Genomic DNA, 15,410 nt, shown 5'->3' with positions numbered 1-15,410 from the left:
CTTTGAGATTGGCACAGCGCGACACGAGCGAAGTATGGCGGTAAACCACAACCGGGAAAAAAAATTCCTCCATTGCGAGGTTTATGATGTGTCGCTACCGAGCATCAAGAACGGAATGAATCTTATACATGTACGTAAAAGGATCTTTTTCGTCGTCACAAAAATTGACAAATGCGTTTCGACTCTTATGCCTCTCTCATTTAAAATAAATGTCCAACACACGTGTACATATATAATTGCAATTATAATTAATACAACAGTGTATCGAAAAAGTATCATGTACATTAAAAAGAAAATTAATATAAAAAGGAAAAATCGTAAATTTTTGCGCACTTTGTGCAAAATAAAGTATATAGAAGAAATATAAAATATTTTTTCGCGCAAGTAAGTGAACGAGAGATTAAAGATACATATTTAATCACAATAACATATATAATATATCCGTGCACAATATTTTACTTTGAGCAATACGCTTAACAATCCTTTGCCGATGAGAGAGTTTACGGTCTCACTTGCAGAACGCGAGAGTAATGATCGAGCATTTCGCGCTAATAGACGGAAAAGTGCCTCAGGTGAGATAATTCGCAAATTGCTTCTCCTTGTCAGCGAATATCGCGATTTAATTTTCTCGCGAGCGTGCTTTATCTTCGAGCTTTATTGCCTGGAGATGCCCGATCGCGCGCGACGTTACGACAGACTGAAGCAGCGGTATTCATACAGGGTCGCGGTGTTTCATCCGTGATTTTTCCGCGAGGCTGCTTCATAAAATCGTCGATGGAACGATCGGTCAAAGGGGAGCAAACGAGCGCAGAGTACACAGCGGGCGTTCGCGGAATACAGAATAAAAATACAGTCCTTTGAATCGCGCCATCGCCCGATAATCGAAGGGAAAAGGTCAATGGCACTCGTTATCAGATAACCCGAAACTCCTCTCGATGTCCTGTTCAATGACAACCAGGAAATACGACCGTTCGTGTAGCCATGAACCGTGATTTAAAAATCGGATCTCTCTTCGCGAGAAGAGAGGGAGAGAGAGATAAAAAAAAAAACGATTGCGATTTCTCGCGTTCGTTAGATTGTGTTGAGTGCGAATTCCAGCGAAGTTGCGCGTCTCGATTAAGCGAAACGACCGCTTCGCTTGCGCATCAGCGATGAGTTCCAATAAAATTCAGCCGGCAAAGGTAACGATAGTGTACGAGTTGTAGTTATGCGCGTAAAAGCTTCAAGAGCTGCGATAAAATAGAAACGCGAAATAAAAGCAAACCTTTTGCCGTTCTCTGGTGCAGAGTTATTAGTCCAGTTAGTAGATTTTTCTATCAGCTATACTGATTATATTGAGTTGTCAAAAGTTAAGAGATTTTTCAAATTTTCTCGCATCATTGTCCATGCTAATAATGTTCCACATGATGTGGAATATATTTTATTTTACGTTTGCTTCGGGCAAAAATGCAGATATAACTTAATGAATCAAACATCTCGCAAGAAATAATTTAATATCGAGCGTCCAATAGAAACTCAATAATAGTAAATTCAATAATATAATAAATTCAATATGGTATTTCACTTGCGATAATCAATCAAGCGTTATCAAGTGAATAGAAGAATCTATCAAAACCACTTTGTGCATCATCAGTCGATGCTATCGCTTCGTGAGAGCTAATTTAATTGCAACTTGATGTATTTTCAATGCGTTACCACTATGTCTACACAGCATCCTACAAATTTAAAAACATTGTAAAGATATATTTGTCGACAATTCTCGGACCGATTTTTTTAAATAAAATTTTCCATAAAAATTTAATTAAAACGAGATTTTTTATTTTTAAAAATATGAAAAATTTTATATCAATATTCCAATGGATTAAAATTAAAACTTTCTTTCCAACGATGTATATTTATGCGACGCATGTATAATAAACAGTTTTTTTGAATTTATTATAAATCGATATGCAAAGAGAGAGAAAGAGAGAGAAGCAGATCCTATAGTTTTTAACAAGATTGCTATTTCGCGAAGTAGGAAAGTTTATTTTTCTACTTTCTTCACATGTATATTATAATGGACAGCATCTTTCCTACCTTCCTATATGATGTTCATCGATATGATGCACAAGAACTTTAAATGAAATATGATCGTATAGAATTATAAGAGAAAAAAGTTTTGTATTAATCGAAAGTATACCTATGCACTTTTGATGATTTGACGTTACCAAGTGTGTCTTTAATTTGTCAGAAGATATTAATACGCGCTAATTAATACACGATCCTCTATTCACAAATGTCGCAAACGATGCCAATTTAAATTACCAATTTTATAAAAGTGACTTGCATGCTAATTAAACGTAAACTCTATTGACCTAATTAGAATGTAACATTCGCAACGCGTTACGTTATTTTGAGATCATATCTTGTTACACGAAGCCATTCATAACGGATTAAAGCGAATCCCATATTCGGAACAATTAGCCGCATAATCGTGTAATTCTCTGCTTGAATGTCGTCTAAGCGTGCATTGTTCGATTTGAAATTAATTAATCCGCGGCCTTTGACGATGATCGTGTTTTGACGCGCATGCTAACGTATCTGGAAATGGTTCCACGAGCTTTCAACGAGCTTCTACATTCAGATGTAAGCAGTATAATCATCATTCTGGAGAGAAACTTATCCTCCTACGATGCTCTCGTTTATTAATTTCCTATGCTAACTATTCTGTACGTATTCCAATATATTTTACGTATACCAAAACATACACATAATACGATTCATTATGCGTATTCGATTATTAAAATTTGTAATTAAGAATAAGACAATAATCAGATATATTAATATTTTCAATGAAAAAAAAGAAATTCGAGCAAAAAGAAACAAGTCGATCGTAATTACAGTTACAACTATCATAGTCAAATCATCACTATTATAATTTGCATTTTGTATCTCATGAATAATTATTCTATGTCGTTCTTCGTGTTGCAATTAATATGTCAGACGTTTTTCTTAGTCTCTACCAAATTTCCTTCTTATACGCTGTATGCATGATGCACAAGTAGGTACATATACTGATCGCTATATCGCGGTGGTATCGTGTAATTAGAGCAATACGTGCTCAAAGACCTCGCTTCGGCTTCATTGATGAAGTCCGTCGAGTGTTCGTCGCTTTCCGTTTGATCAGCAAAGTACGTGAGCCATGATCGGGATACAAGAGAGAGTACAGTCGCTCTACCGTTCACTATGGAAGATATAACACAGCTATTGCCTGAGCCGTATTCTTTTTTTGACTTGCTAGGAAACATAATTATTCAAATTTTGTTTTCTTTCTTTTTTAAATTCAATATGATATTTTATTTCTTCGTTAATATCTACTTTATATCATTGATATATTATCGCAGTAAAAATTTTTGCACGTTGTTATATAACATATTTTAATAGCATACTTTTATGCATTTAATTTTGTATGTAAAAAAATGTTGGCTATCTCACACATACCTTTATCATGTCCTCTAATTTTTCCAATAATACCCAAAGAAAAAATAATTGCATCATTGCAATTTTTATATTCTGATATAAAACACGATATTTTTTTTTAGTGAAAAATTTTATGAAATCGAATTACACAAGATACCTGAAATTCTACAGCATGAAACAAAATAATATCCTATGCGGTTGTAAAATTCGTCCTTATCAGAAGATTCAGGAAATACGATCACAAGCGTAACTGCCGTAGTTCCGTAGGAAACTTTTGCTTTTCCCGATTGAGTTGTAAAATCCGCCGCGATAAAATTGCACAGTTTGCCGAGAAATATCGTTCCCCTTTTCTCATAGCTATTAGGCATCCTCGCTCCTTTTTTCGAAAAGAAGAAATAAATCGAAAAAGGGAAATCATTTTTCGTTCCTTCCTTCGTTGAAAAGAAAATTGTCGATTGGTATAATTGGCAAGCGTTGTCCAAGTTGTGCGTATCGTTCGCAAAAAGAAAAAACCCGTTAATCAGAAGGTCGTTAAAAGTTCGAGGGTGGTTTACGTGTTCACCCTTAATAAGACGCTACTTGCGATATCTGGCATATCGTGATTGGTCGGCAACTGCTGGTAGAAACAATATCAACGAAAGATTTCTCGAGTGTAATTCTCGTTTCTTGTCTATAAGAAATTCGATACTCTTCGATACTGGAGCGCGGATATGAGAGGTCGTTTTAGTTTATTACATGATCGCGAGTTATTCCGCGGTATATAACATTAAACCAATAATATCAACTATAGATCATCAAACATATACAATAAGTTTATATTGTACGTTCGCTACATATATACATAAGTTAGATTGTATATAAATTTGCTTACAAAATTAATGTTATAGCAATTTTTGTGTTATATTATATTTTTTTAATCTTTCAATGAAAAACATTCAAACAAAATCCATTTTATAATAGAACATATGTATTATGCCCAACATTCTGGCCAAATGTCATGAACCGTGCTTGTAACTTGAGAAGATATTCTAAGAACACAGCCGCAGAAAGTTTTCTTCGTGTTCGCGATACTTTTCCGCAAAATAAGGGAAATTTGTAATAAGGAGGTCGTTAAAACTTCAACGAGACTCTTCTTACACTCTTGTAACAAGTCGTGAAACTTAGTATCGTAACATTTAGTTGGAACATCGCAATTGAAGTAACCACGATCTGTATATTAAGAACCCTCCATGCAATTCCATGAAAGTGGCTTTTGCTCATCTCCGCAGAAAACTATGCTTTAGATATGATACATTTTTTACTCGTTATATCAGACATAGAGTATAAACAAGGAAAGAAAGATGTTCTGCAGATTTAAGAATTAATTGTTCGACAAAAGAGAAATATTATTTTTTTAACGTTTATATATTTATATGAGACGTAATAATAAATTAATTTTTCTAAATAAAAAATAAAATAAAATAAAATAAAATAAAATAAATTATATAAAGTAAGCTTATTATATATTATAGAAACTGTAAAATTCGTATGCACGGAAAGTTTTATTTTCGTCGTATAAAGAGAATTTGAGAAACAAGTTGACTGTAAGTATTATCGAGGCATTATGCATTCTATGACGAGACGAGTTTCGTTCAGTCGTTGATGCACCACGTGACACCTACACATCGATAACATCCGATAGTATCTGTTTTCCCCGCTAAGACTGGTAGATGCATCTAGCTTATAGCATCCCTTTTTCAACGATGTGTGTTGAATAATGGAAAGATGTCTAGAGGTTGTACCAGCAGCGAGAAACCAGAGCTTGAAGTCGTGGACAAGAGAGGTGGAGGAATATCAAGCCGACGAATTTTACTATTTATTTATGTCAGCGTTCCAAGCGGGGCGCTATATTATTATATAAGATCTTTTGCGTGTCGCGATAAATCCCCATAACATAATAAAACGAAACTTTTCCAAATCCTTTTCTCAATCGCAGATTATAACTTAAAAAGTTGAATTACATGTATGCGAGTCACTCATACGCAAAAATGGAAAAAATATGTTGTAGCTCGCTATATAAACGTGAAGAAAATATTAAACTTATTTATTTTATTGTCGTCACTTCGGTGTTATTTTTCCGCGTATATGGGGTATATTGATTTTTCTGAAGAACCGAGTCAGAATACGAAAGACTTTTACATTTACTCTTTTCTCTCTTTGTATTCTTCTCTTCAATGTTTCCTTATCACCGATCAACCGGAAACGCAATGAAATTTGTCATATAAACGGAAGACCCGATGAATACAGATACGCATGCATATGTACATATGATTAATTGGCTCCATAAATCGGTCATTTATCTTGCAAATCGTGTTATTAACGCGGTCACCGATTAGTTGCCGCGGCCTGATCAGTTGCAGTCTGTTTCCCTTGATTCGTCGGGTAGGGAACCGTAGTATTTTTAATTACTTCCGTTCGTGGATCATTAGAAAATGTGAGATTGCAAATAATATAATGTTGGCTCCCTGTTAACGGGCAAATGTCAAACAACAGGTGCACCAAATTAACGGAGCATAATTATATTCTGCATTTTGCCAAAGAGAGTGCGCGATTGCGCATTATTTACGCACGTAACGAATTGTAAATATGGCAACGTCATGGAATATTTCCATGAAGGTTCATGTCCAATCAGCGATACCTAAAGTTGCGAATTTATCGCAAAATTACAGGAACCACTTTTCATTTTGAATATATTGAACAGAGTGAAACTGTGTATGACAAATGAACGTTCGCAATGTTTCGCGTATCCGATATATTCGAAAATAATAACTATTATGCCCCTATAGAACAAAACTATTAGTCATGGCAGTACTGTTTATTTTCAAATAAATTTTGATCATTAATTTGCAATGACATTCGCCACAAGTTTGAACGCACGAGGTAGAGGGAATATAAATAAATGTTTATATCCTTTGGAGCTCCATTCAGAATTTACATGTATGTCGCACGTGTAACTTACGATGAATTATATTATATTTATGTCAAATTATCGACGATGCAATTTTTATTTCTAATTCCGAATATGTGCCGATTAATTCTTTTTACGGCAATTATTAACAAATTGCAAAAAAGTTCGTAAAATACACGATTATTTATTTGCATTGATGTAATTTGATTTGCATGTAAATTCACGTCAAAAAGAATAATATTATTTTCTCTCGCACAATATATTTTAATAACAATGGTACTTCACGAATTTAATCGATAGACCGTACTTAAATTCCATAGCAAGAGGATTAGTTCTTTTTTTACTCAAAATATAAACCCGGCAGCAATTTTCCTCCGTGTGATAATGCTTCCGCTTGTATTAAATGCGGCAAACACGCTTTCAGGTTCCGTCGCGTGTCATAATTTTCTGAATCAAAAGTTAGCGGAGTTAACGCAGAGAAAAAGTCGCAGCTACTGGATTAACTCGCCAACTCAGAACGGGCGATTTTTTTCAAGCATAATTGAAACTAGTATACAACACTACATAGAGGAAAGAAAAAGATACACGAAAAAAACCACGAGGAGAGAAGATGAATGCACATGCTCGGTAATTAGCTAATTAAGAACAGACTGCAATCGCAATGAAATTAATTGAATAGATCTTGATGCATACATCGAAAATTGTGCAGAGATTGTGGATAAAGTTTCGCAACAAAGAGAAACGTATATTATAATTAATAAGAAATAGAATATTTCTCCAAAATGTGTCTGTAATATTTATATCGCATTCTATAGATGAAGGTACGACAAGTAAGTGGTTTGAAGCTGCATTAAATATTAATATTTCAGTTAAAGAAAAAGTAATTATGTGATGCAGATGTAAAAATTGAAAAAATTAAATAAAACACATTTACTGTCTGCTTGTATTATATATTATCATATATTATTGGTATAAATATATATATATATATATATATATATATATATATATATATATTTATTCGATTTCTCGAGAACGAGCGAATATCTTTATAGTAATTATAGATACTTTTATAACAAACATATCCGCGGAATGTAATATTGACAGATCACTGCCTCACACGAAAGACTCTTATCTCTCTCTCATTTCCTTTTTCGGAAATCTCCATCCCCGGCTTTTACGAGGCATTCGCAGTTCCTCGAAGCGTAACCGCACGGCTACTATCATTTTACCTGCACGTGACGCCTCGTAAAACTCAATCGAGCAGGGACGAGCGTCTTCCTGCGAGAGAAATTCAACAAAGGCAATTTAGCGCATCCGGACACGTCGTTGTTACTCTCACGCGCGTTCGACGCGCTTCGAAAAACTTCCCCATGTTCACCGTCCTTTCATTCAGGCCAGGCCTATAGTTACTGCTAACATTTGCAGCTAAGTAACCCACTTATTATCATTAGCTAGTCGCATTAAATCATTAGATTTTACAGCAGATATAGTCGTGTTCTTTCATTTACCATGTATACTTGATAAGAGGAGTGTCGATATACATATCTCTCATACATATATACATAAGGTGTTTGAAAAAGATGATTAGACAGTCATGTGATCGCGTCGAGAATATCTGTATAATCTCGAGAAAGAGATTGCGTCTTTCTTTACGAGCGCGAGCCAAATGTCAAATCAAATATTCGAGGATACAATGTTTGGAACGTAGCGTGTCGCCGAGAAATTTTTCTAATTTGAAACGCGGCGCTGGCACGCGATTTCCTTCAATTAATTCACTCCAACGTCTAATTTAGTAATTACCGAGAGTGCTTTAATAGTCATTACCTCACATTATTTGTGAGCCACGGGAGTTTTGCACCCCGCGGAGAAATTATTCTTTCACTTTCCGAGGAGTTCTCTCGACGGGTCTGGACAATGGGACGAGGTCTAATTAACGCTTCCTAAGCGACTTACAATGGACCGAATCAAGTTATTATTAATGGTAGGCGACTCTCCGATCGATGAGTGCTCTCCGTTAATTGCTTATCGCGAGAGTAAGAAAGATAATAAGGATAATGAAGACAAAGATCAGACGCCCAGATGGAGGATATCCAATTCTGGGAGCATCCGGGCTCCACGGGCGGATAGACGAACGGAAATAACTTTCAGGAGCTCGCATAATGACGTCTAACAAGAAACCCGGACATGAATATTCCAAGTGGACCGAAGAAGGAACCGTGACCTGTTTCTCTGGCTTCGCGGTGACCCACAATGGTTCTCCCATTCTCTTCTCCCCAAACCGATAGAGCTTCCGGTCGGATTTTAATCCGATTCAATGTGACGACGGGCTAAAAACGATCTAATAAAAATCTTCGAGAAATTTCTTGCGAATGAAATCGATTTCGAGAGACGTTCGATACCATTAAAAAGTGACACGAGGGATTACAGATAGATTACTTCTAGAGGAAGATCAGTTGATAATAATAGATACACAACAGCTTTTCGTGATAAATAAAATTACATGAAAAAAAAACCACACCGCATATTTGACACACACAAAAGTGGACATCAATTCTATATATAAAATTCTTTTTATCACGCTTTGCATTCACCCGTCGTGTTGCTCCGCAACCGCTGCGCTATGATACGATATAAAATGAACGTCGACCGACAGGACCATTATGACCAACGGAGTGTCACGAACGCGTTTTCCTCCCTTCTCTTTTTTTCATTATAGAGGCGACCTACTTCGTGATATATATCGCGCGACTGAAACCATCGCGAAATGAGATGGAAACGGCACGTAAAATTCCAGAACATGGGAAACGTGTATCGAGGGGAAGAAAAAAAAACAGCGATTATTATGGAAAGATTACGGAGCGCGTGACGAACGTAATACTACCGCGTATCACGAAACGCAACGCGTTCCGTCGCGTCGTTTTATTTTATTGCAGTGCGATATACAGAGATGTCACCATAGAGATTTCTTCAATCTTATCGCGATAATTATATGAGGAAAAAAGAGCGAGGGGCACAAAGAGAAAAGAAAAGAAAAAGTGTTATGCACATATGCACAGTCCCTCGTTTTTTTTGCGCGCGCAAGAAAATTGCGTTCTGTCATCACTCGCTCGGCATTAACAGTATATTAATGAGAAATAATTATTTGGCAAACACAGAGCGAATCTCGCGCCGTATACATACGGGTCATCGCATTCATAAACCATCGATCATCCCGGTGACTCGTCGGCTCACTCGACGGCTCTTGCACGTATCCGCGCTTCTCGTATCACCGCATTAATTTCATTATGGAAATTCGCGCAGTTTACTATGCAACTCTCTGTGTTTAGAGAGATTGTCGCATGTAAAGTGGCCTTAAAAGAATCACCGTATTCATCCGCCTATTTCGCGTGCGTCCACACGTGTGGTCATCGCCGAGGGGACACGCGACGAGCGAAGGTCTTCCCTTTCACACTATAACGACGTATTCGCGCAGTGATTACCAACACCAATGCAACACCCCGTTAACGTCACTGCCGCTCTTGTTATTTCCCGCCGCCCGCAGGATTAACTATGATCGATCGACGAAGCGAGGAACGAGAAATCGCCACTTCGACGATAATTATGTACACGGTGCACCATGCTGTAATTGGTTGATGGTGTAATCGCGGATAATGGCGAGATCGAAGTTATGTGCGAACGTTATGAAATTAATCTTTCAGTGTCAACAATCGCGACATAATTATCTCGGCTTTCATTGATTTTTAATCTATAATGTAATGGAACAATCTCTTCGAAAGCCGTCAGCGTATACGTAATAATAATGCGTACGTAATAGAAAAGAGGATTCACTTTTGAACCGAGGAAGCCGTGATTATTGCATAACGAAGTAATAATACTGCAAAATAATATCAAGTAGTAGGAAATGTTGAATAGTATATAAATGTTGATTAATATTTTTATGCAAATATCATTTCATAAATATTTATTAACATATCAAGAGAAGTTTTCTACAAACTTGATAAAATCGAAAGCAAATTGAGTCTGTTTATATTTTTTCGAAGAGCTTCATTTGAAAAATACAATAAAATTACTGACTGATACTTTGTCGCAACGAGACTTATAACGAACTGGAGAAAATAATGCGAAGAGAAAAGTGTTTCATTAGATATTTTTCTGTAATTCTGTAAACATCCAGCAATTACAAAAAAAAAAAAAAAAAAAAAAAACAGAGTCAGAACATTATGTCACAGATTCACTATTACAGCTTCGTGGCCGTAACACACGCATAGCAAGACGCATAGCAAAACGCGAGACGTCCTAATTTCCGAGATGAAAATGCCAGCACGAACGAGCAGCACAATGCACGTCCTCGAGATCAAATAACGAAGGCAGTAACATACAGATGTTTCCTCTCCTCTCTGCCATGTCTCTTTTTTCCCCTTTCGTTCTCCGTTTCGTTTGTAACAATAAAAGAAATGTATCTTACGTATCGCGAAGTCCTTTTTATTCACCATATGTGTTCTCGTTTCTGTACCCCACGTTCCTCTCTAGCTGTCTTATCGCATCTTTCCGTGTCATTCTTCTCTCTTTCTTTAAGCGCGAATAATAGCCACCCATCTTTGCGTAGTGTCTTTCAACAAAGACATCTTCTCTCTTTCACTTTATGTTCTCTGTTCGTCTCTATCCTCGCTCGCAATTTCGTTTACAAGTGCGTGTCGTCGGACGTATGTAAGATTGTATACATCCTTGACGACGCAATTCCGCGACAGACCATTGTCTGTCCTGCCGGCTTAATTGGACATTTCGTAAAGTAAATTTCCCGACCTGGCGGCAGATAATGCTAATTAACCGGGGGAGTCTGGGTTAATTCTGCGGGTCTGAAACTGTTCGAAGCCGCCGTCCCGCCTACTCGCCTCAGCAATTTACTCCGAGAAGTTTGAAGATTTCTTTTTTCATCGTATTATATCATTGCTGATATGATCAGGCGCGATCGATGTTTAAGATGTAAAAGATAAATGACAAGCAATTGGCATTGCTTTTGATTACTTAATGTATTATTAATTGCTGTATTATATTCATTTATCTAATAAACAATGCATCTTATCGAAAGGCTTTGATCTTCATTATTTATAGCATCACTCTTTAGAATTTAATAACCACTGTTGAATTCGCGGTTGAATAATAATCCAATGTTTCACATTTATTCTTTAAAAAAACCGCATATTTTATTTCGCCGTTTAATAATAATTTTATCTTTGGAAAATATTTCGTTCTCCCTGACTCTCTCCGTCAAAAATAAAGAAAAATAATATCGCGTTCCCGCAAGCGGTCAAGTGGTTCGCGCATACTTCATCACGCGTGCAAAACGCAATCCCGCGCGAGCAAACAAAAGAATTCTCTCTGCAGTCACCCCTAATCAGCTCGACAGAAGCTCGCTGACAGCCGGCGGGGTTCGCAACACTTTATTCTTCCAGCCAGCTATCTTGATTCGTCTGCTCACGAATCTCTGCGATCGAACCCCGCAAACCCTCCCCCTTTCTCCCGCCGCCACTTGCCACTCTGCAAAAGCTTCGGATTCTCGCGATACGAGATACCCTTGTCAAGCTGGTTGGCCTCCCATCACCCTCGGCTCGAGTCTGACCCCTACGAGCAACACTCTCGCCCGGTCCGTCGCATCTCGGGAGAATTTCACGATACCCGTTCGACGTGACCCATCGATTCGAAAGTGTCTTCGAATCCTGAAATCGGCATGCGGGCGCAGAACGGAGGGGAAGAGGAGAGCGAGGGAGCTCGAGACAGGATTCAAGAAATCGTACTAAATCCAATTACCTCTGAGGTGACTCCTGGAGGTGATGTATAAGAGACGTTTCGCGAGGGATACAGGAAAAAAAGAGTGAAAAAAGGAGCCTGTACCGATTCCTGTCGGAATTACGAGCTTTGCGAGTATTTCAAGCAGGAGTTACCAGTAGGGGATGGCAAGATGTGGCGTAACTACGAAGAGAGAGGATGTTTGGAACCCCTAACGTCGCGACCGTGTCATTGATGAGGAGACGTCTTGGTGGAGATTTCAGGAATGCGTTATCGAGGGCGCGGAGTGTCATCGGTGCAAACATCGAGAACTTGCGGCGAGACGGAATGACGAGATGTGATTATGGATTTAATGCGATTAAATGCATTGACAGAGAATCGCGTTAAATTTAGCAAGATTTGATATTTATTATTATCGACGAGATGGTCTCGAGTTTATATAATTAATTTTTATTCGCGATGGATGTACCAATATAGATATATCGGTAAAGTAATAAAAGATGTACCGATATATCTATATCGGTACATCTTTAATTACTTTTTTTCGTACCAGAATAAAAGCTCGAAGACAGAGAGTCTTGAGAAATATAGAAGGCAATATATTTCTTTATTAATTAATAAAATTTTCTTCGAGCTTATTGCTTGAATTGTTCGTAAACTAGCCTATATTGCATGTGTAGTAATTAATACGTTATATTACCATAATATATATTTGTATAAATACATATTGTAAATCTCTATATTTGTTAAAAAGAATTAAAATTTAATATACATTAAGAAGCAAACATAGAGAGAGAATATTAATCTCCTGATTTTTGAAAGTTATTATAAGCTTATTTTTTTCTACACAAATGCTAGTTTGAATACTTTAAAATGCAGTGCTGTATAAACCGTACTGCATATTTAATGTACGATAAAGAAAAGGTCTCAAGCGCCAAAGAAAAGAATATAAACTCTCGTGAAACGAGATTTGCGAGCATACTTAGTTTTTAACGGCTGGCGTTCTCTCTTGTTTTCAACGATCTCGACATGAGCTTTTAACAGAAATTAGATGTAAATTTTACTTTGTGACGCATTCTTCCTCATCTTAAAATTGATTAAAGTTCATTCCACTCTGCACCGCTCATTTCCTCCGTATAGTTACGCTTATGAACGAAATAAAAGCCGTTCTTCCTCAATTTGCTACGAGAATAATCTTGGATTATGATTAAACGGCGAGCGGCCAGACGCGTTTAAGTGATCGGCGAACGAACGTCGATTAATTTTCTTTAGTAATCACCGTAATTGCAATTCTAGCTATCCCAGTATAGTCCTTTGTAATCTAATAATCTCGGGGGCGGATGACGGGACGGCTGGTCTAGCTCGAAGCAAACATGTAACAAATTTTGCGAAATACCGATAATTGAGTTGTTGTCGACTTTAACCTTCGATAAACGAAGACGAGATCTCGATAGCTAACACACAGAGCCTTACTTAACGATCTCAGGCGTGAGATCGTGGACGTCGATCATCGTTAAGGCGATAAGGCGCTTTCACTTAACTTAATCCTCGGTGTAATGGGTATTAAGGTGAACTAGTTAGGGATAGAGCGCCATATTGGAGAAGACACAATCTAGCCTAGCATCACGGTCCTAAACTGAAGATGGAAAAGTGTAATATACTATTTGAATACCTGTTTAAATAATCCTACTTTCTTTCGCTTTGTAAAAAGAATTTATAATGTATGCTGCATTGACATTTACAATTAAATATATAATTTCTTCACAAACAAATATATTAAGAGAGAGAGATAGAGAAATATTATAAATTTATTTTTAATCTCATCTGGCTTTCACTACACAGAGAGAATTTTCTCTTAGAATTTACTCTGAAAATCATGATAATCGTGGGACAATATGGTATGGAAATAATTTTATGAGAATTTCTCTGATTAATATTTATCACAATAAAAAATAATAATATCTATCACAATAAAATATAAAATGTTTGATTAATTTTACTAAACTATATAATAAAATAAAATATTAATCAAACATATTTTTTATTTTGTTGTGATAGATATTATTATTTTTTATTGTGATAAATATTAATCAGAGAAATTCTCATAATTCTTTCCATACCATATTGTTCCACAATTATCATGATTTTAAATTCTAAGAGAAAATTCTTTCTGTGTATCAATTATAATTTTTATAGTTTAGTTAAATAAACTCTAATCTAGCGTGTATCTATATTTAAAAAAAAATGCAAATATGATGTGTGCTTTCGTTACTAGAAATTATTAATTTTGTAATACACTCTGTCACGAAATAGAGATAATACGCAATTCTCGATATTCTGAGACTTTCGTGATACACAGAGGTCCCTAACGCGGGACGCTCTAATAACGTCGAGTCTAACAAGTTCAACTAGTCCCTTTGGAAGGCTATTTTTCGCCATGGGGCAATGGCGTCGCGATGGCTGGGGCACAAAGTTAACTTTCCTCCCCACGAAGCCGCATCGTGTTCGGCGAGTGTAACGAACGTGCAACGTAGCGCCGTGAACACGAAAATTAGCTGGTAGTTAGGCGATCGTAAAACTTGCCGGGCCGGTGGATGCCCGCGCGGCGTTTCCGGAAACCGCCGTGTACTTTTCGGCCCGAGTGATAGACACGCGAATGCGGCAGAGCGAACCGCAGTCATGACCCGGGCGTGCCCGATGAGCGGGAGGACGCAAAAGTACCGAGGGCGTTCGTCCTCGTGAGTGCACTTTAGTTTCCCCCGGAACGATATCCCCCAGTCCCTTTCTCTCGCTCTAACCCGGCCGCCCTCTTCTTTGCTCCTCAACGTCCTTATCTTCTCTCCCGCTGTAACTCGGAAAGTTTTCCTCGGTCGCGAGTTTCATACCACGCTGCCGCGCTCTTCCCTCGCGCAACCAAATTCTGTATACTTTACGTGAAAGTAGGTGGAGGCGACTTTCTATCCTCGGGTAAACTCGAATCGGTTGTTCGCGGGGTAACTTTGCGGCGCAACGATTACGCGTACAATGAGAAAGATGGATCTTTTATCTTCGAAAAAGTCAGGACCCAAGACTCTCTAGAGAAAACACTAAGAACGAGATATATGTATAATATATGTATATCGAGCTGAAAAAACGAGTTGTTTTTCAAGCACAATGTTAAAAGCTCCGGAAATGTCGACTGGCGACGAAAGTGATTCGCAACGAATTGTCAAGT

At 37.4% G+C, this 15,410-nt stretch overlaps 1 protein-coding gene across 8 annotated transcripts in view; it reads right to left on the bottom strand.

The window, feature by feature from the left end:
• The window catches only part of Pgant9 (polypeptide N-acetylgalactosaminyltransferase 9), a 201,516-nt gene that overhangs the window by 38,471 nt on the left and 147,635 nt on the right, over positions 1-15,410 (bottom strand). The gene's annotated exons all lie outside the window — the stretch shown is intronic.

Source organism: Prenolepis imparis, unplaced genomic scaffold (assembly GCF_030444845.1).
Source record: "Prenolepis imparis isolate NDT839.2.m4 unplaced genomic scaffold, iyPreImpa1.0 SCAF_2, whole genome shotgun sequence".
Classification (NCBI taxonomy): domain Eukaryota; kingdom Metazoa; phylum Arthropoda; class Insecta; order Hymenoptera; family Formicidae; genus Prenolepis; species Prenolepis imparis.
The sequence above is the reverse complement of the archived record's forward strand: the minus strand, read 5'-3'. Positions and strand labels throughout refer to the sequence as shown.